Source organism: Camelus ferus, chromosome X (genome assembly GCF_009834535.1).
Source record: "Camelus ferus isolate YT-003-E chromosome X, BCGSAC_Cfer_1.0, whole genome shotgun sequence".
In the NCBI taxonomy this organism is placed as follows: domain Eukaryota; kingdom Metazoa; phylum Chordata; class Mammalia; order Artiodactyla; family Camelidae; genus Camelus; species Camelus ferus.
The window spans coordinates 14,950,449-14,973,447 of record NC_045732.1 but is presented as its reverse complement, the minus strand read 5'-3'; the positions used below and the strand labels follow the sequence as shown (position 1 = coordinate 14,973,447).

General features: G+C 37.7%; 1 protein-coding gene across 1 annotated transcript in view; it reads left to right on the top strand.

The window, feature by feature from the left end:
• Positions 1 to 22,999, top strand: part of ARHGAP6 (Rho GTPase activating protein 6) — a 420,127-nt gene that overhangs the window by 277,865 nt on the left and 119,263 nt on the right. The gene's annotated exons all lie outside the window — the stretch shown is intronic.

Below are 22,999 nucleotides of genomic sequence, written 5' to 3'. Positions count from 1 at the left end.
AAGAGCAACAAGAGCTAGCTGCACTAAGCTTCGTGTCAGGAACAAGTCTAGTGTTATGAATGTACAACTCTCCACTTGATTAGAAATGAAAAGATGACAATTCACTGAGACATTTCAAAATGCATCTGGGCAATGAGAAAATTGATATTTTCTAAGATACCTGACATACATTCTGCAAATTATAAGTAAATACTTAAATGAAAAATGACTTGGACAAAATGTTCCTAGTTTTGGTTACAGTAATATATGACTGTAGAAGAGTGAATGGATATCTAAAATTTCAGTGAAATTTATTGTCTATCTATAAAATAACAAATCTTAATTCCTTAACTACTGAGTATATTGGCACAGGCGGCTGAACCATCTTAGAGATAAGTGTGGAATCTGAAACTTATTTCAACCGTCTCAGGAGTAAGTCCATTGGCCAATGACACTTTAAAGACAGCAGTGATTTAGATGGTATGTTTTGTGATTTTCCTAAACTAACCTTAAGTTAGATATGCAAGCATATGTTGTAGGTGAAAAACCTAAACCCTGAAGTGACAGAGTACATGTCCCTTATTTTCCACAGCAAGAGCTCATAGAAACTGGAACATTCTCCTATCTCTGCCCTTAGATGTTTTCTGAATCCCTTGATAGTGAAGATTTTGTTCTTTCTAGATCCTAGTACATACCAAGGGATAATAAGGCTTTCATTGAATTCACTTAAATCGGTTTGTGAGAAGCCCATGCCTTTCTGTATTTCATGAATTTCAAATCATATGTTTCAGTCCCATTTAAATTTAGGATCTTCACAAAGAAAATCCTAAAAAGGATCAAGTCTATACTATCCAAAGTACAAACTTCTAATTGTGAGCTAGGAATTGAGAAATATAAAGGGAAACTACAGGAGAATTTTCCAGGACGTAAGCGCTTCTGTTGTACTGGTATTGATGATATATATGGCAGCCAGCAATGATAAGACTCCCAAAGGATAGCTAAGTAACGCTGTATTCTAAAATACAGTGTAAAATTTAAACTGCTAAGGGAACAAATAAAATCTAAAATTGAAAAAAATATATACCTCATAGCATCGTTCTGCTGTAGTGTTTAAGAGCAAACCAAGAAGTTGCTATGGCATTGACTTATGCGTGCATAGCAACAGAGCGAGCTCAGTGATTCAGCCTGATAAAAGAGGAAATTAGCTCACCATTTCCCTTTCCCTAAATCAGAGTGAGATATCCAAATATTTCATGTTGAAATGATATATCCATCAACATGTTCTAATGGATAAAAGTCAATAGTGAGGGTGGGTGGGGGGAAGGTCATCAGATGAAAATTGTATGTCCTGTGCTTACTTTAGAGAATGCACTTCATGTCTGAAGAATCTATTAATATCTCTGCATCCTGCTTTGCCCTGATTGAATGGGGTTTCTCAGTAACTTATGTTGAGTGAATACATAAGGATGAGTAATAATTTGGCAAAAGACGACAATTTATCAGCCTGTATAACTCTGTCCTAGTGCAAGTTGATCGTGATATATTTTGAGAAATAAACATTGTTCAACAGTGAAACTATAATTCCCTGTGTGTAACAGCCCTCCAGGGAAGGGATAGATTTTGCCAGCATAATATGTGAAGTTTAGTCATTATCAATTACACAAAGCAGAGGTCATCCGTGGGTGTATACGTGGGAGGCACCATTATGAAATCAAGCCACAGCCACTGCACTGCTGGGGTGAGCCAATACAAACAGAGCCAAATGTCACAAATAAATGCTGACATTTTATCACATGATTATTTTAAACACTATTTTACCACTGTATCTTTTCTTGTATTGTTTACCCTCCACATCTTTATTTTGTTTCTGATTTCCTTCCTTTAAACTGATAAATGAGAAATGAGGAAGTAAGGTTTGAGTCAACACTTGACCATGAACATGGGAAGTTAATTGACCCCACAAGAGTCCCAAACCCATGAAACTTGGATTCTTAGATTTGTTCTGGCTTGGCTTGGGTTTCAGGAACATTTAATTTTATTGATTTTTAAAAAATTTACATACAGTAAAATTCATCTTTTGGGGGGTACAGTCCTGAGTTTTGACAAATACATAAAGTTGTGTAACCACCACCACAATAGGGATCCAAAAGAGTTCCGTCATTTCCCCCCACCCTGAAAATGCCCTCCCTGTACCCCTAGAACCGGTCATCCACCAGTCTGTTACAGCTGTTGTATTTTGACTGTTTTTTTCTTCTCCATTCATTCATACAACAACCATTTATTGAGAGTCTACCATGTGCTGGGTTCTGTTTGAGGTGCTGGGGATGAAATGGTGAATGAGACTGATATGGAGCTTTCCATGCAGAAACAAGATAATAAACAAAAGTAAATAAGTAATTCCAAATTGTGGTAGATGCTGTGTAGAAAACAGATTCCTAGGATAACAAGTATCACAAAATGGAACTTAATTTTAGATAGCGTGTTAGGGTTTCTTTGAGAAGTTGGCATTAAATCTGAGGATCAAAGGATAAGATGGAGCCAGCTATGTGAAGTGAGCAAGGGGTGGGGGCACAGGGTCAATCACTACAGGCAGAAGGAACGGCATTTGCAGAACGGGGTCAGGAATCTAGTGAGAGAAGGGAACTTTGGCACGAGCTGCTGTGGATGGATTGGCAGGGCCTAGCTACGGTGCATGTACTTTATTCCATTGCAGCAGGAAGTCATTGGATAAGTCTATACCTGGGGGTGATTTGACTGATAATTTGAGTTCTGTGTGGAAAATTGATTGTTGAAGAGCGAGAATGGATGCCGGGTGGCTACTAGGCCATGGCAGTCATCCAGTTGACTGTTGATGGTGGGTTCGACTTGGGCAGGAGCTGTGGAAGTGAACAAGGGATGGATCTGAAATATATTTTAGAGGTAGAAGAAACAGGATTAGGTGTTTGAATGGATATGGGATAAGGGGCTGGTGAAGGAAAAAGAGGAATCAAGTGCAACTCCCAAGTTCTTGCTTGAGCACCTCGTTGGGTGATGCCATTTACTGACATGAAGAAAATAAAATTGATAGAGAAACAGGATTGTAGGGGGGAAATAAAACCTTTGGTTTTAGGACAGTTTGAAATAGAGAAATCTGTGAGACATCCACATTCTTCTAGAGGGAGATACACACACACACACACACACACACACACACACACACGTTAAACACACATATTTTATATATATCAAATATATATTATGTATTAAATATGTATTTTATATATTAAATATATATTTGGAATTCAGAGAGCTTAGAGTTGGAGAGAGAAATCTGTGTCATCATCTAACTATTAATTATTTATTATATCATTAACACATAATTTAAATATATTTTTATATTTTTATTAATATGATTTTATATATTAACATTAATACTAATCCATATTACAAATATTAATTTATTCACTGATATTTATTGAGGATCCATTATGAGTGAGACTCAGATGAGGAAATGGGGATATGATTGTAAAGAGAAGCCTACATGATCTGAGGCAGACTGGCAGGCGAGATGGGACTTCATTAAATAGTCACACATGTATGTGTAAAATTACAGTGACAATACGTTCCACAAAGGAGAGGGTTCTATGAGAGGACATAATAGAGAGACTTGACTTAGTCTGAGTAGAGGTGGGATTCAGGAAGGGCTTCCTAAAGCACTGGAGAATGTGGAGTGGGTATTGATAGAAGAAAGAGCATGGATAAAAGGTCATGTGATAGAAGACCAGAGATTTGGGTTCTCAGATGTCGAATATATTGTAATTCCAAGAGTACATCCCAAGGGCATGCATTTTCATGAGCATTCCAGGCATTTCATTTCCTCAACAGATAAACTGAGCACTGAGGTATGCCTGGGACTCTTCTAGATGTTGGGAATTTAGTAATTAATGTGAAAAGTTTCCTTCCTTCATGTAGCTTGTTTCTGGTGAGTCTGAATCAGGAGGTTCACAGATCCTGGGCACATCTTGAGAAGGTTTGGTTTAAGAGGTGTTAGCCTAGAACAGAGCAGTGAGGAGTGCCACCATTTAGGGCTCAAAAGGCAGAAGAGCAGCTACAAAGAAGCTAGATCAAGTAGCCAGTGAAGGAAGAAGTGAGGAAAGTGATGCACATAGTAAAAACTAGAAGAGAAAAGAGGATTCACGATGGCTGGGTGAGTGGTCCACTAATGGTGCTGAGGGATCGAGTAGAATGAAGACATAACAGTCCCCCTTGAACTTTACAACATGGTATCATTGTGATCTTGAGCAAACCAGTGTTTTTCTGAATAGTGGAAGTAGAAAACAGACTGAGTTGTGTTAAAGAGTGCCTGGGAAGTGAAAAATTGGAAAGTGAGAAGATATTGGCCATAGGAAATTTTAAAAATTGATGATGACTCTAGAGAAATTTACCTTCTGCTTGGGACTTCATTATTTTCATGCAGGAAACAGTCTTGTGGCAGTGTTAATCTTGAGGTTAATCAACTTCTTGTAGACTGAGCTGCCCATCTAAAAGAGAGAAAGTAATAATTCATCCTAAGATTGAGATTGCTGAGGATGGAATGGAGTACTATGAGCATGCGGTATATACTCATTAAAAGTAATGGCTTGCAGTTGTAGATTAAGTTTCCCAGTTGTACTTTATACATGATGTAAAGTTCTCATTAAGTATCTTACTAAATAGCAAAAATAATATCAGAATTGTTATTATTATTAACTGATTTTCAAGGGAGGAAATAGGGGAGATCAAGGAACTTGCTCCAGTCACACTACTACTAAGCAGTGGCCCCTAGAATTGGGATCTGTGTCTTCTGACTTGGTCTGTGCTGCATTTGCTCCACTTGGTGTTATTATCATATATCTCTCCAGAATTGTAATCTGCTTAAGTAGAGACTGAGAATTTGTTGACTTCATATGCCCCCACCACCACCACCACTGCATTTAGCCCAAAGCCTGGCACAGGTAAAATTCTCCACCGGAGTGATATCAAAGTGAAATTCCTAGACTCTTGGCTCAACCTTCTTGGGCTTCTCTTGTTTCTGACATTCCAATTTGTATTCAGGAGAAATGTTTTGGACTTCAGACCCCCAAGCTAATTCGGGTACACATATCAGCAGTGAAGAAAATGAGACAAACAGAAGTAAGGGTGGAGAAAGCACTTGAAAGTGCCAGTAGAAATGGTATAGTGTTAGCAGAAGAATAATATGTGTCTATCTTATTTTACTGAAAGATAAATACACTAATAGGAAAACATTAGGAAGCAAATAAAACTAATTGATTATTGTTAGGCGTCTGTATCTATATCTGTCTGTCTGTCTGTCTATGTGTCTGTCTGTCTGTCTATATCCATCCTGGTGTATTTTTCCTCTAATAAGAAGTACTCATCAAATAGTATCAATAGGAAAATTCCAGGGAGGATCAGATATCAGGAAGCATTCTCAGGATCTGTTAAGGAGCCTAGGGACAGTGGGCTCTAGTTCTGTGGAGAGCCTGAATGCTGTCTGTCACCTCTTGAAAGAAAGGACTGTGAGAGGTGAGGTAGACTTACTCTGTGCACGTTGCCCTGGGATCGCACTTACTGGCGCAGAGGGATTACTTAGGACAAGTGTGTGGAGGATGTACACGGATCATACTTGGTTCCATTATTCGCTGTGCATTCTGGGTTGTCACTAGAGTCCGGGTGAGTGTTGCCTGGGAACTGGAGAAGACAAATGGAACCAGACCACTCCCAGATTACTTCTTAAATCTCTTAAGTTGAATCATTTGAAATTGCCATTTTTGTAGGCCCAAAATGATTTTTAAAAATTAGCCATTTCATACAGTTCAACCCAAAATTATGATCCTGATACTGCAGGGTAGAGGTATGGATGGTGAGAGACCTTGTTGGTTTAAAGCTTGATTGGTTGGTAGAAGTCTGGAACCATATATTAAAGCCTCTCAGTACTGTGAGCCAAAGCAAAGGCACTCTTGTTCTTGACTCTGTTTGAATAGTACATTTGATGAGTGAGTGCCAGCATCATCTATTTATTACCTTCCATACTCAGTGATTATGTGAAAAGAAAGGAAAAGACCTTTAAAGCTGGGGTGATTGTCTAGACAGTCCTAAAATAGCTGCTCCCAGGTGCAAAGGAAGCAGTAAAATGCAGACAAAGCATGAGGGTCCTTTGCCAAAAATACAGCGTGTTGGAGCTTTCATAGGCTCCCTGTAAGTTCTGAAGGAGAAAATGGCCAGAAGGCTAAATCTCAGTAATTATGATCGCTAGTTAAAGTCACCAGCACTTCGCACAGGCATTCTCTCCCTGCTAAATTACATAGAAATTTTTTGAGATAATTATTTGGATAATTTGGAGCTAAAATAGTCCAAGCTAAAATAGTTAGCTGACTGAAACACCTGTGCAAGTTTTAATTTAAAATATACAGAAAATTGGTTTCATTTTTCACTTCACAGTGAAACTTTTGTAATTAAAAAAACAAGATAGCTTCCCCCATCAAGTCATATTACATTCTGTACCGTTGGTGCAGTTAATAGGATTGCATTGAATCAAAAATACATTTCTGGTTGAACAAGCTGTGATATTGGGTCATACCATAGAATACAATTGGACAATAAAAAGAAATGAGCTATTATACACATTACAACTTGGGTGGATCTCAGGGACAGTATACTGCGTTAATAAAGCCCGTCCAAAAAAAAGACTTCGTGCTATATGATCTCATTTATATAGCATTCTTGAAATGACAAAATTATAGAAATGGAAAACAGATTAGTGGTTGCCAGATTTAAGAAGATTGTGGACTAAGAGGGAGGTGGGAGTAATTATAAAGGGGTAGCAAGAGGGGTCCTTGTAGCGATGGAATGTTCTGTGTCTTGATTGTTGTAGACACATAAATCTACACATATGATAAAACTGCAGAGAATTGAATACACACACATTCACACCCACAGATGAGTGTAGTAAAACTGGTAAAATCTGCTTAAAGTCATTGTATGGTATCAATGCCATGATACCGGTTATGACATTGTATACAGTTAAGCGAGATGTTATCACTGGGGAAGGCTGGGTAAAGGGTACAAGAAAGCTCTCTGTATTATTTCTTACAGCTGAACTTGAATCTACAATTATCTCAACATAAAAATTTTAATTAAAAACTGCATTTTCTCTAAACCATTGAAATTGGGTCACACCCTGCATATTAATGTTGGAAGAAAGGCTTCTTGATGTAGTCAGTCTACTGGAGACAGGGATGGCGGAGACCTCTGATATCACTGACAAACCAGACCACACATATGTCAATGGGTGAGTTTTTTGCATCATAAAAATTTGCAAATTGAGGTGAATATATGAATACATCTCTAAGATTCGTCAGCACTCCAAATACAGAAGTAAACCAGCTGTCATTGGGAAGCCCTGTACTGGGAAGTTAAAAAAACCTGGATAATTTGAGTTTATTCAGAGAAGGCGTATTTCTAGAGGATCGATCTAAGAGGAGCTTGTTGAAAATAGTGGTAGCAGAAAGAGGGTCACTGAGTGCAAGCAGTGCATCTAGTTCTTGTGGGAACGCTTAGCTAAACCTTTAAAATCTATTAAAGGAACTGAAATGGATAAATTAGAATGAGAAGTAAGCATATCATTTGGAAATATTCTTGTACTTAGGTACTTTGCTCTCATTGATTTAACAATATGCTTAATTTTGTTAGTTGTTTATACATAGAGTCATAGTTAGTTTTAAAGTAAGCCGCAGCTAGTTATGGCTAATCACTTTCATTTGCCTGGGGAAGTCCAATCAACAAGTAGTCACTTCCCTGTGACAACACCGGGTGCAGTGGAATACCAGGATTAGACCAAAAGGACTTCTCTTTGATGGCTTCAGACCTTGAAAACTAATAAAATGGAAGACTAACACATAGTAAATCAGCAACAGCTATGTAGCATTTGAACTCACATGGAGAGTTTGGCTTGTGGGCCTAACTGCCTTTACTTTGCAGCTCACAGAGCTCTGTGTTCGTCCTACCTGTCTTAATCAGTTTTACTCAGAGCATGAGCAGTTGGCCCATTTCTTTTACTTACTATATTTAACACACTGTTCTAAAATGCTGCCATGTGCCAGGCATGATTCTAAGAGCTTCATGAATATTAGTTCATTTTAGTACTCAAAGCAAACCTAGCTTATTTACGTTTTTGAAGATGACAAAACTGAGGCACAGAAAGGCTAAGTAACCTGCACAAAGTCACACAGCTAGTCAAGTATGGTTTCCTTTTGGGATTCACTTCCAGATACCACTCTCTATGACCAATCTGTTAATACATGTTCAGCTTGAGTCCTAAGTCAGGCGTGGTTGATGAAGCAGCAGAGATGCTTACATCCCATGTGCTGACTCTGTTCATTCTTTTGTTCAGTCCTTCATCAAATTCCTTTAAATGCCAATTGTGTTCAAAGCATTATGATGGGCAATATAAGTACAATATAATTTTGGCTTTCATGGAATTTACATGCTATGCAGGAGATAAGACTTGTACACCAGCCTTTAGGATGAAAGGCCTTTGGGACAAATGTCCTGACAATGGCCCAGATAAAATGTCTAGGGGAGAGCAGATAAAGCACTGATTATCTCCATTTGGGGAAAGGAAGGGAGAATCATTGAAGTCGGCTTGAAAGAGGTGGTGTTTGAGTGGGTCTCCAGGAGAGTCAGTGTTCATACTTGGGAAGAAATTTCAGCTTGCTGGTCTATTAGAGACAGACGCATTCCTGTAAAAGAACATATGCTCTAGGATTGGAGACTAGGGCAGTGGCGTGGAGGGGAGGAAAAGGGGGGAGGAAGAGAAAGTCTAAGGAAACTGGGAGTATACAATGAGAGGGAGGTTGAGGTCCGTGTGTTGGGACCAGCCCTTGAGGCTGTCCAAAGGCCTGAGGGGTTGCCAGTTGTCCTTTTACATACTGGGGGACTACTGACAGCTTATAAACAGTGGAATGGCATCAGTAGACTTCTGCTGGCAGTGAACAGGAGGGATTAGAGAAGGGGAGGCTTCAGGTTAGGGGGACTATCCTATCACATGAGTCTTTTCTAAAGCCTATGAGGTATGATATGGCTTATACGTAGAATCTTAAAAAAAAGACACAGATGAACATATTTACAAGACAGAAACAGACTCACAGACATAGAAAACAAATTTATGGTTACCAGTGGGGAAAGGGGGTGGGAAGGGATAAATTGGGAGTTCGAGATTTGCAGGTACTACGCTACTACATATAAAACAGATAAACAGCAAGTTTCTTCTGTGTAGCACAGGGAAGATGGGAGCAATGGTGGTGCTGTGACAACTGAATGCGTGAACATATCTAGAGCATAGAGCTCGATGCCTGGTACACAGGAGGCTCTCAGTTAACATTTGCGGAGTGCACAAAGGATTATGCTTATTTGTTTTTCAACATTAAGCCATCCTATTCAGACATGCCAAAATGGTAGTTGCTGTCCTAGCTGGAATTCTAAGACATGTGTATCTTGTAACACTTCAGATTTGCTGGGTTTCCTTAGGATTCTTAGCCAGGATGGTGGAGCACCCTGTGCTTAGAACAGTAGCTGCCTTGTAGTAAGTGCTAAAGAATTGTTACCTTTGATTGTTGTTACTGTGGCGGGGGTGGTGGTTATAAAATGATGGCCCAAATCTGCTTGTGAATATATTTTAACACAGATGCAGTTCTCGAATAACTTGTTGGAAAGAGATGAGATAGATAACAGAAATAAGGGTTAGCTAGTTAGGTTATTTAATTACTAAATTGAAATATTAACTTAAAAAATGACTACTCTAATGTTGATCCATAAAATCTTTACCATCACAGAGAGAACGAACGAATCATTCTCCTAGCACCAGCTCCAGGAACTTCCCATAATGATCTCATAACCCTGGCGTCAACATTGCCCAGTTTTGTCAGCCTTGGTGAGGTTCATTATTAAAGTTAGAAACCTGTTCTTGTGTAGGTGTAATGGGATTAGTTGAATTACAAAGATGCTGGAGCTGCCATTTAGAGGTAAAGCTCATTTCTAACATTTAACCTGTTTTAATGAGTCTCCATAATGCCTCTATGATTATCGAATAAATTGCCTTTCATAGAATTAGCTAATTTATGGCCCTGGGAAAATATGATTAGAACATTCAGTTATTTGATCTGAAGAACAGTCTAGCTGTGGGTTCATATTCTTTGGATTGAATGTGTTGAAAATTAGATTGACATTGGAATTTTTGTACACAAAAGCCACAGGTGCCTTTTGGCAACTTCAGGGCACCATAGTAACTTTAGACTTGGAGATAAGTTGCACTAAAAAGATTTTGTACTGCTCCCCACCCAAGCCAGTCCACTGATGCTGGTCCACTAAATCACTGGGACCCTTTCCTGTACCGTAGCTGAACTACCACACAATAATAACACTCAGATGTTTGGAGTTGAATGTACAAAGTTTGGAAATGACTTTAGACAACTTTTTATTCTTCCTTAGTAAAATGAGAACGTTATCACCAATCTAATACCAAAACAACAGCTTTCACAACACAAAACTGATTTTCTTGTGATGTAAGAGATTCAAATATAAACTATCACAGAACGTTTGAATGGGTGCCATGTTAATACACACCCACAGAGCGGGCCAGGTGCTGACCAAATCAGCAATGGCTGTATTCACGCTTTTGGCCATCCCTGTAAAGTGCCTTCTAACAGAGATTAACCAAAGATTTGGGGTAACGCCTGTGGTCACCAAGCCTGCTGTAAATCAAGTCCTTTTGTTTTGACAAACACAGTCTATTTTGCTCTCTAGCATAAGATTTCACTCAGAAGCAGGTTGTATGTGACCCATAATTCCTAAGTAGCAATGTGAAGCTAGGGTCAGACTCAATTATTCCGATCTTTTTACCCCAGCACCCCCATTCCTGGCACCTAGTAGAGGGCTTGTTAAGTAGTCACTAAATGCATCCACAAGATCTGTGTTTTGGTGGAGTGATGTTTCTTGCTTTTCTTTTGGTATCCAAATACCTCTATACTCATCAATAGTGATAATAGCTCTGGGTTATGGTGCTCAAATAATTCCAAAATTATTTGGTACTTTGCATAACATCCAGCAAGATCAAATCTCTCCCAGTCTTAAAAGGGCTGAACTCTGTTTGGCTTTAGAACAAAAGAATCAGATTAAAGTAATTCACACTGAAGGGTAAATGACTGATATCTTTTGTCCTAGACAATTTGCAATTCAAGAGAACTTTCTCCCCAAGTGTTTGCAATGGAATGTGTTAGCAAGACTTTGTTTCTTTCTTAGCAGAAATGAGTGCCAGATGCCCTTTGCTTACCTCAGCTTTTCATTCCTAACCCATTCAGAAACTTGACAGCTGTCTCCTGAAACGTTGATGGCCCGTAATCTAAAGAATATCCTAGAAACCCAGGAAAAGTAAAAACACAGGAAAGATTTTTTTCCTTCATAGCATGAAGTTTTCCATTTTTCTTTCCTTTGGGTGGGGTAGAACATGAGTAGTTTACACAGTGCTAGTCCCTCATGTAAAATTATACAGTAATTTATAGTTAGGAACATAGCTTGTTTTTTAAACTTACTATGCATTTATTGTGTAATCAGTGGATTATTTGCATCACGTCTATTCATGACTTAATTAAGAGGTCTACCATGGCATTATTTAATGAATTAGTTTAAAAAATGGTTTTATTTGGAAAAGATACTATAAGCCACTGAAGAGAAGTTTTAGCCGTAATTTAACAAGTGTTTAGTTCACGATGAGGCATTTGCAGCTGTAAGCAATCGTATTACACTGCCATCACTTAGATTTGTGGAAAATGAAGATGTTTACTCAGAGCTGTTAAAAGTTTGATTTTAATGGTGGCTCCTAAGCGATACAGAATATTGCTTATGGCTGACATCAGGGTGGGGGAACAGACAGTTATTCAAACTCACTGCTTATGCTTTAGCTGTATTAATTTTTATGATGTGTTTTTCTTAGCATGTCAAGTGATTCCTGTTTTACAGTCAAGACATTGCTTTGACTCAGTAATAAGATGTATTATTCAGTTAGAGAACAGCAGTGCAAGGATTGCTCATTTAGGGCTGCGTCTACTGTCCCTCAATCTTCCATTTCGTTTCCTACTCCGTAAGATGCCAACAATAGCCAGAAAGGATAGTTAAAATGCCGCCTTCCATAGAAGAAGGAAAATGTCTTTGGTAAACTATCACGTGCTCTGCAAAAAGGAATTCTCATCACATTTGAATTGGATGCTACTTGCTTTGTTGCACAAGTTAAACCAGGAAATACTTTTCTCTAGAGCAGTGTTTCTAACCTCAGCACTATTAACTTTGAGACCAGATTATTGTTTTTTATGAAAGACTGTCCTGTGCATTGTAGGGCGTTTAGCAGCATACCTGGTCTCTACCCTCTAGATGCGAGTAGTGCCCTCCCCCAGTTGTGACAACCAAAAATGCCTACAGATATCCCCAAATGTCCTGGGAGGTGTAAAGTCACCTCAGTTGAGAATTACTAATCTAGCAAGAGAAATATAACTTTTTTAAAAAGAACTATGATATAGGATGTTTTCCCTTTTTCAAATGAGATATATATTAGATCCTTATAATTTCAATCTTTATAATTTCAGCAACAAATGTCAAATAATTATAGAATCACAATTTAGGTTTGAGATGTTTATCTGTGTGGGAATGTGAATAACATAGTGACAGTATTTTCTGAACCAATAATTTATACGCACAGGCTAACAAAGATTTTTTTTCTGATATACATTTAATTATATGAAGTGTCTTTTGGTGATATGATATTATGATTATATTTAGTGATAAATGAATCATCTTCATCAGAAAATTATAAAAAGAAATGAGAAAGAAATAAACAATTTAGAGAAATAATAACAGCTTTCATATTTTATATTTTATTATTGAAGTAGGCATATTGTCCTCACTTGACTTGCTCAGTAATTATTCTTAAAGTTTCCCAACATTTCTTGTCAAATTTGGATAATTCTTCTGCATTGTCAGTGAATATATCATAATTTTAATAGTGATTGATAACATTTTGATCTCCAGATTTGTTATCATTAAACAATTTAGTCATGCATTTTTAAATAAATTTAGCCAAGAAAATGTGCCTTCTTTCCTTATTTAGAATATTAATTTCTCAGATTAAAAAACTATAAGTAGAGTCAACCACCTTTGACCTGCATATACTTTTTCTTTGTTCATTTTACTAGCAGTTTCTACCAAGACAAATTTTAAGGGCAAAATCTCATTTAAATGGTTATTGCAAATTGAATATTTCTGAAATACTCTCCCCAGGGAGGATTTTTTTTCCCCAGCTGATTCCCAATTAATTGATACAAACTATCAATATTTATCTAAAATATATCTGATAACTAATAGCAAAGTCTTTAGAATTTCAGGGTATACCATCCTCAGCAATGCTACTCTGAGATTCTTTTCAAACAGGAGAAACAGATTGTTTTCCTTCATATAAAGTATAAAAAAAGCAACATCATTCCCACGCAGTTTCCAATGACAACACAATCTGTGCTTTCATTTCAGAGAGAGCGTTATACAAAACAGTGATAATGTTTTGGTGTGAGCCCCAAATCACAAATTCTTGATAAGAATCCTTGGAAGTTTTCGTATCATCAGAAGTATTTTATTGGATTTAAAAAATGTTTATACCTAAGAAGCAGTCACTCCAGATTTGTCAATCTGTTGTGATTAAATATGAAAATTTGTATACAACACCTTGGCAGAATTCACAGAATGAGTTCTACATGAATATAAAATTTTGGACAGTTTTATAAAATTTAATACATCAGTTGATCGAACAAGTTTATGTAAATATGTGTTATCAGTGCTTTTCACTGGGAGAATGCCCCCACATACACACCCCAAGGCACTTTTGCCAACGTCTGGAGACATTTTTGTTATCACAGTTGGGAGGAGTTCGTTCACTCGCTCCTGGCATCTAGTGAGTGGGAACCAGGGAAGCACCGCTACACATCTTTCAGTGCATACGACAGTCCTCCCATGACAAAGAATGACCTGACCCCAAGTGTCAAGAATACCAAGGCTGAGAAACTCTGTACTATAGTTGATTCACTAAAATATTGTCTTTACTCTCCAACAATTTCTTGAGATGTTCCTTAGACCTGGGGCATTTTGCAGCTCTAAAATTGGCATCAGTGCTTCAGTGAGCATGCCAACTGTCTTTCTCATGTATGTCTCATCACAGTACAAAGAAAAGATAATCCCTTAATTGGTCCCTTATCTCATTTTCCAGAGCTGTCATTTTAACTGCAATTCCTTCATAAAGGTTTCTCGCTAAGATACCAGCAACTTTGATATTTATGGTCAGTTTATATCAATGATGGAAGTACAGCATTTTACTCTATTCCTGTGACAAACGTTTTTGAATTTCTGATGCAAACTTGATTTGTGTTTTATTATGCTTTTGAAATCTGAATTTGAGCAATGTGGAAACTGCTATAATGGCTCTAGCTAAACTGTGCATTTTTTTAGTGTGATAGGCATTTAAAACTTCTTTTGGTACAGTTTTGTTTTTAGTAAGATTACATTCAGTTTGAAAATGAGTGTGAGTGTGAGTGTGTGTGTGTGTGTGTGTGTGTTATATCTGTTCTGGGAGCTAAGATACGAGAACCAACACATTTTTAAAATGAATTTTTTTATTCATGCATTCATTCATTTTATTGAGAAGTTACTCATAAGTAGCATTTATCTCACTGTCCTTTATATATAATATTGCATTTCTTTAGAAAAAATATTCATTTTGGAAATTGTTCACTTTTACCATCTTTTATGCTAATTTTTACTTCAGAATACCATTTTGCAACTAAATTTGTGCCTAATTGAACAAATTTTTAAGCAAATTGGAATTACAGGCCAATTGTTACATCTGAAAATGCTTAGACACAGTAACCATTTCTCCTATTGTAGTATTTCCAGTAAATTCTCTTCATAGCACAATTTGTGATAAATTATCTTTTTATATTGGACATGTCTTTAACACCAAATAAACACCACTTACAAACATATACAGCTGTAGATGTTAAAATGCAAATTTTTGTATTATTACAGCATCTGAGTTCTTTCTTTTGTGACATACTTTTTTTGTTTGTTTTTTTAGGGACAATTTTATTTCAGTGTTGCTGACTATGTCATTCATTTAGTGGCTATTTGCTGAAATATTTGCGATTGGGGTGTTTTGAATGCTTAATGGGAACAAGGGAATCTTATATATAAATTGCAATTATTCCATAAAGTCTGAATGTGCACACACATCTATCCATCTGCAGATATATTAAAGGGGAGAGAGAGATATTCTCTGAACAGGCCAAAACATACGTCTTTCTTTTCTCCATTAGGGCACAAGCTTTTTTTTTTTTTTCCTGTTCTTCTACCATAAAAGCGCTTCACGATAGGTTGCAGGTGGCCGTAATTTATAATCATTTTCGTAGTGAAATCCATCGTTCTTGGGATTATTTTCTCTCTTGTCACACAACTCCTCGCTCCAGACAGTCTTTGCTTTGACCTCATCTGTAAAAATTTGCCTCCCTTTTCAATATCTGCATTCCTCTTTCTGGAGAAATAACCTTTGTTTCTGATGGATTTGAACAGATGGAATATGAAGTTTTTCCCAAATGCGCCAGCGCAAAATGACGTCTCTTTTTCTCAGTCCTACAGCTGTTTACCCATTAAGATCACTGATTATATTTCCTTGTGTACATGTCTGGTCTCCCACTAATTGGTGACTGCTGAGGTCTGAGACAGTGCAGCCCATATTCTTTAACTTGACCCTGAAGAGACGCAAGCGTAGCTTTTATTTAGGTTAAGATTGGCATCTGGGGAGCTGTGTTCCCATTGCATGCTGCAAACATGAGCCAACACAACCCTTAAATCAAGCGCTATCAAACTAATATGAGGAAGCAGGCCACAGAGCTGTGTCTGAGAAGCTTTGTTCTTTGAACCACATCTCAAGTATGGCTAACATGGTTGACATCCAGCAAAGCCAAAATTTACTTGAAGTAGTATCGTTGGTTCCATACTGTAGACAATGATTGTAGACCTGAAAAAAAAAGAAGTTAGGAGACTAACATCTGCTTTTCTGTGTGATATTTCCCCTCAACTGTTTAGAGTTATAAATTGCTCTGTCAAGAGCTTGTTTACAAGGGCTTGGCCAATTTCAAAATGAAGCTGCCTTTGAGTCGTCCCTGTTTCATCTCACTGTTTGGAAAATAAATCTGAATCGTTAAGATATAAATACATCAAGTTAAAAGCCAAAGGCAGTGAAAACCAAGTAAAAGCAAGAAATGTCCCACAATTTAACTATTCTTCTAGGAGGAAAAAGATAGGTAGTAATAATTTTTATATCTTATCATTTTTTATTAAATTAAGTGGAGAGAATTTGAAAGCACCATGCTATATCTGTTTCATATATTATATAATGCTATGGTTTATATTAAAAATTGATGATAATGAAAGTTAAAGTATGTGAGGGTAACTATATGTTCACTAAAATATAGTTTGTTGATGAGGTAGAGATAAAGAGATAAAGACAGAGGTGGAAGTGTAGACAGCACTTCTCAAAGTGTAGGCTCCACACCAGCAGCATCACCTGGGAACTTATTGGAAATGAAATTCTTAGACTACATCAAAGACATGCTGAATTAAAAACTCTGGAGGTGTAATCTATGTTTTAACAAACTCTCTAGGGGATTCTGACGCACATTCAAGTTTGAGAACCACTGATGTATAGATGCATGGATGGATGGATGGGTACAGTTACAGGTATGAATATAGGTACAAGTGTAGATATAGGTACAAACACATATATGAATACAAATATATATATACAGATATGTAGATATATATGTAAATCTAGATATTTGAAATTACCAATACAAGATTTTTGTAGAGGAGCAAATTATTTATTTTTATTAATTATATGATTCAGTACAGGCTGTTCTTTTTCTAGGCAATGGCTCTATGACTTATAAAGTGAGGAAATCTGCTTGGCATTCACTTGTTGAATGTCTCTCAATTAGGTTCATTTAGTGTTTGCCCTGTCATGTCTGTTGCAGGGGTAGTTTCCTTTGCTCCCAAACTGGTTTTCTCTTCTTTCCCTTTTCCCCTCTTTGAGGATGCTTTCTGTGATTGGAGGTACGAGTACTGGTAACAGAATTCTGAAGCCAATGATATCCTGAGCCTTGGTCCATTTTTCAGAATTGTTTTGTTTGTGTTTTCCCCTTACATTTCTGTTTTTGAGCATGTATAACTTATTTTCAGCCCACTGCTCATATGAAGCAATGTTTACAATGGGGATGAATTAGAAACAACTTAAACATCTGATAAATGGAGCTTTTAAAATATATTATAGTAGACTTCAAAATAATATGATACTATTTGGGAAGAAAAATCTCAATATGCAAGAAAAATATTTGGGAGAATATCATCACTAAGACATAGTCAGTGATTGATTCTTGGATTATAGATTACTTAAATGTTACTCATTTTTCTTATTTCTGTATTTCTGATTTTTTTTGCAAGCCTGCACTGCTATTATAATAAGCAAAGATAATACAAATTATTATATATAAGCATCATAAGATGTATCACAATTTCTTATCTTCTCCCCCTCATCACTATACTCTGAATTTAATAGCCCACCAATTATGCCAACTCGATTTGTTCATCAGTTTTCAGATTTAAAAAATACTGCTAGATGGTAAAATTAAATGACAGCTCTGCCCACAGGAATGACAGGAAGTCCACTCTAAATAGATAATTGATTTAGCCATTACAACCATGTAGAATTCCTATTTAGGAAGAAGGGAATATTTAAGTGTATGTGGCCATAAGAAAAGGTCTCCCTTTGCTTTTTACGCAAGATGTATGGTGACTCGTCATGCTCAGAAAGTGTTTTGAAGTGGATAATGGCTCTTTTCCTGATATTTGGAGGCACATGGCTTAATCCTCTTTTGAAAGCCTTCCTTTGAAGATAAACATAGACTTTGGTTTTAGCTTAATTTTCCTTCCCTAAAATCACTTCCTGCTTTGAAATTATACAATTCTACAACAAGTGTGGATAAGCAGCAATTAGCAAATGGGAAAATGAGCCATTTTATTTCTGTCCTACAGATAAAACTGAACCCATAGAATCATGCCCCAAGATGGGACTTGGGTCATTTCTCAAAGCTGTAGGATGCCCTGGAATAAAACAGTGTGCTATGAACTGTGATGGTGGACCCTGGATCACTTTGATGACCTACTTAAATCAGCTTAAATAATTAGGAATTGTAGAGGCTTGTGTCACCAAAAGTCCACAAATATGATAGGTCTCATCTACTGACTCTGGGTCTTTTTCCTGCGATTCTCTTTATTTTATGTTCCACTAAGCATCTCCAAGCTAGTGTTGAGAGAACCTGTGGCAGTTTGCAGGCAATGTGGACAATGTTTAGGCCAGTAGTTTCCAACTTGGGGTAATCCAACCCCAGGAGACATCTGGCAGTGTCTGGAGACATTTTTGGTTGTTATAACTGAAGAGATGCTACTGGCATCTAGTGGGTAGAAGCCAGTGCTGCTGCTGTGCATCCTCAGCACACAGCGCCCACCACAGATGACCCAAAATGTCAATAGTGCGGAGGTTGAGAAACCCTGGCATACAGGAAGAAAAAGGCTCCTTTTTCCTGTTTCTCTTGCTTACAGTCATGGAAACATTTTGCAGAAACCTCCAAACAACTTTCCCTCATGTGCCTCTGGCTGTAAAGGAAGGCTGATGGCTTTAGGTCTGGGTTCCAGGATCAGTCATGGACAGGAAGAGTGATATTACCAAGATCAGCTTATTCAGCCCCAAAATGCATGGGAATGCCCACTCTATACACTATCCACATGAAGAATAAACACACATCATGTAATGGTACTATTTTGTTATGAGCAAGAAAGGGTAACTCAGGCATCATTAAGAATCCTGTGAACTGCCAAAGAGTAAACCACTCTCTATAGCAATTTAAGTCTTCACTGTGGGATTTGGGGAAGCTTTTCTGTACTTGTGTTTTTTCCTGGGTCATCTGCATTAACACCTTTCTAGAAAAAGATATGACTGGAAGTGACTCACTGACAATCTGAAGATTTTCTGAAGGAAAATTATCTTCAATGAGGAGAAATGAGTATTTTGGGGAAGGTTTGCAGAACCAATTTCTTTGCTGAGTCATTTCAAAATCTTTATTATTAAGTGAGGTGAGAGATGATTTTAGCTTGGACCAGAGTGTCTAAGATGATGAGAAAAGGTCAGGTTCGTGCATGTTTTGAGCACAGTGCTAATGGGATTTATTAATGGATGGGCTGTGGAGTGCAATATGGAGTCAGAGGTGATAGGAAGTCAAGTTTTTGGCCTGAGTCACTGGAAGGATGAACTTGCCATCAACTTAGATGGATAAGACCATAGAGGAGCAGGTTGGGAGGAAGTTGGAGAATTCAGGGAATTCAGGGGAAAAGGTTCTGGTTGGAGATAGAAATTAGGGCGCTATTAGTGCATAGATGTCATTTAAAGCTATAAGATATGTTGAAATCACCAATGGAGTGATTGCAGATGTAAAATAAAGGGGCTCCAAAGACAGAACTATGGGGAATTCCAATATTACATTACATTCAGGGAGGTGAGGAGGAAACAGCATAGGAGACTGAGAATCAGTGGCTAATGAGTGGGAGGACACCCAGGAGAGTGTGGCATCTGAAAAGCCAGGAGAAGAAAGTGTTTTAAAGGGAAGGGGCAACGGGCTGTGATAGGTAGGTGTGATGCTTCTGATGAGTAGATGACAGTAAGTCAGTTTGCCAAATACAGTCCTAGGTGATGCATCATTATTGACTAGTACACTTATCAACAGTGCCCACTTTGACTCTTAAAAAAGCTCTGTTTTGGATAAGTTATGGGATTTTCTGCTGATGGGTCAAGTAAGATGAAAATTGAGGATTGCTCAGAGGATTTAGCAGTGCAAAGATTACTGGTAACCTCAATAACGGCAGTGTTGATGGATGTTGGGGGCAAAAGCCTGACTAAAGTGGGTTCAAGAAAGACTGGGAGGAGAGGAAATGAAAGGCAGGATATATGAACACTTCTTTGAAGGATTTTTTTTCTACAAAAAGAAGGAGAGAAATGAGGTGGTGGTTAAGAAGGGAATGTAATCAAGAACTTTTGTATGGTGGGAGTTATAACAGTATGCCTTAATGCTGATGGTACTCATCCAGTTGAGAAGAGAGAATTAATGACGTATAACAAGATGACTGGAGTCTTGCCCTTGAGTAGGCAAAAGGGGATAGAACCTAGTGCACAAAAGATACAAGCAAGATGTAATAACAGATGGGCTATTTAATGTGAAATCAGAGATTGAGGGAACTCTAGAGAAGGAAAAGGACAAGCAAAGACAGAATCTGTAAAGTATGGGAGTGAGTAGTTCTGTTGAGCTGGAGTACAGGGTTCCTGGGAAGAAGGGCAAGAGAGGGGTTTGGAGGAATGGATTGGGGTCAGGTCATGGAAAGCCTGGGGTCTTGTGCTGAAAGAACAATTGACTGAAAAACAGTGGAAGGTGTTGAGCAGGGAAGGGGCACGTGAAGAGACGAATGTCACAGCAGACCAGGGAGGAAAGCATCTATTAAGCACTAATGCTGAATGCCCTGGAGGTGTCAAGGAAGAGTGAGGAAAACCTGTGGGTGAGATAGAGACAAAGCAAGCTCTGGTGAGATCCTTAAAGCTTCCTTTTGCTTTTTTGACAAGGGTGTGGTTTATTACTGCTTTTATTTACTTGACATCAAAAACAGGTCTGGATGTCTTCTTGTTTTGTTTTTGTTTTTAACTTAAGCTCTTCTATCATATTCTGAAATTTAGATATCTTTCCCTAAAAAAGAAAAAATGGCTGTCTTTGTCTTTTGAGCAAGTTAGGAAACCTCTTTCTGCTTTTGATTTTAATTTTCTTAACATTATTCACTTATAGCCTAAAACATAGTCAAATTATAGGCTAAGGCACTTTCCTTCCTATTTTTTCCATCTGGCCAAATGATTCATCCTTTCCCTCCAAGGTGAGAAATGCCTGTCCCTTTCATCCCATGTGTACATGGAGGCTAACAAAAGATATTTAACAAAGGTGATTAATTCTACCAAAACAGTCATTGATAATGTGCATTTCTGAATACTTAGCTTAAAATCAATTAATAGTGTATGTCTTTCCTTTAAGTGAAACATTATCTTGGACTTCTCAGAATTAAACCACAAATTAAACAAGTAGACACCAGATCTCTGTTGTACTTTTTCCCAAAACAATACACGTAAGTCTAGATAAAGAGAAAAAATAACTTACAAATTTTATTTGCATAGAAATTTCCTGGAAATTTTCTTAAAATGCAGATTCCTGGACAGGAATGTGGTTGATTCAGGACTGGACTCCAGCTGGTCCATTTTGTCCATTATACACCATTATCTGATTACAGGGCCCAGGAACCACAAGTTTTCCAGGAGCCCACACAAATGTCTACAAGATGAATAGGAAATTATTGGCTCCCAAGGTTAATTATATAAATTCTTTTATATCTGAAAACATAGAATGTACCCATTTCATTGTCAGTATTTTTAACACTTATCACATGTGAAAGCAATTTATAATATACATTTTTCTCTCCTAGCAAATATTCCTGAAAATGCACAATGATTACTTAAAAATAACAGCCAAACAAGAATTCTGTGATTTACTCATTGAAAATCATGTGAAAATCAAAATTTTGAAACTTGTTTAGAAAACTAGGTGATAAGTCTCAAAGGTAAATACTTAAAATAAGAGTCCTGGGTCTCTACTCTTGATAGAGAAGAATGCTTTGGTGATATGAAACATCCACTCCAGTCACACTTGGAGAACCAAAAGTCTGAGTGGATGTTTCATATCACCAAAGCATTCGTCTCTTCATCCAATCATTTATCACATTTTCTCAGCACCCACTATGTGCAAGGCAGTACGCTAGATGGTAAAAATACAGTGGTAAACAATATGGTCATTGCGAAGCTTCCAGACCAATGGGACAGATGGTCAAGAGACAAATGGACAGGCATATGAAAGTAATTACAAGCTAAGATAAGTGCTCAGAAGAAAACCAACGGAATGTTGAGATCAAGAAGCTAGGGAACATTGATTTCAGATTGGGAAGGTCAGGGAAAGCTTTAGTGAGGGAGTGGGGTTAAAGAAAAAATAAAGAGGGGCCAGCCTTGTGAAAATTCCTGAGAAGAACAGTTCAGGCACTGGGAACAGCACAGGCAGAAACTCCTGTGCAGTACCAAGCTTGTTTTCTTCATAAGTGTCAGGAGAACAGGAGGAAAGAGAGAGGCATGAGGTGGGAGGCTGAGGAAGTCAGCCTAGACGCTTTTACAGGGAAGTCCTGTGCAGATGGATTTCATTCTAAGTGAAGCGAATTGACAGTCTTTGCCTACTTATTTGTTATTTTTTAAAGCTTCGGTATGGCATGATATTTTGTGAAGCAGCTGAACACTCAACTCAGGACTCAGACTGCTTGAGTGTGAATTCTGGCTTTGCCTCTTAGAGGCAGAGTGATCTTGGACATATTCCAACCTCTCTTTGCTCAATCCCTCAGCTGTAAAACGGGAGTAGTAATAGTACTTACTTCATAAGGTTGTTAAACATATTTAATAAATACATGATAATCACTATATATATTTTGATAATGAAGATATGTGTTTAAGGAGATCATTCTGGTTTCCTCTGGGGACAATTAATTGGTCAAGGGCAAGAGTGGACATGGTTAGGTTGGTTAGAAGGCTGTTAAGTTTGTTCAAGAGAAATATGATGGAGGCCGGAGGTAGGATGATGAAAGCAGAGTTGGATAGGAGGGTTTGGATTCCTGATTTTTTTTTTTTTTTTTTTGGAGGTAGAGTTGACAGAAGCTGGGAATGGATTAAATGTGGGAC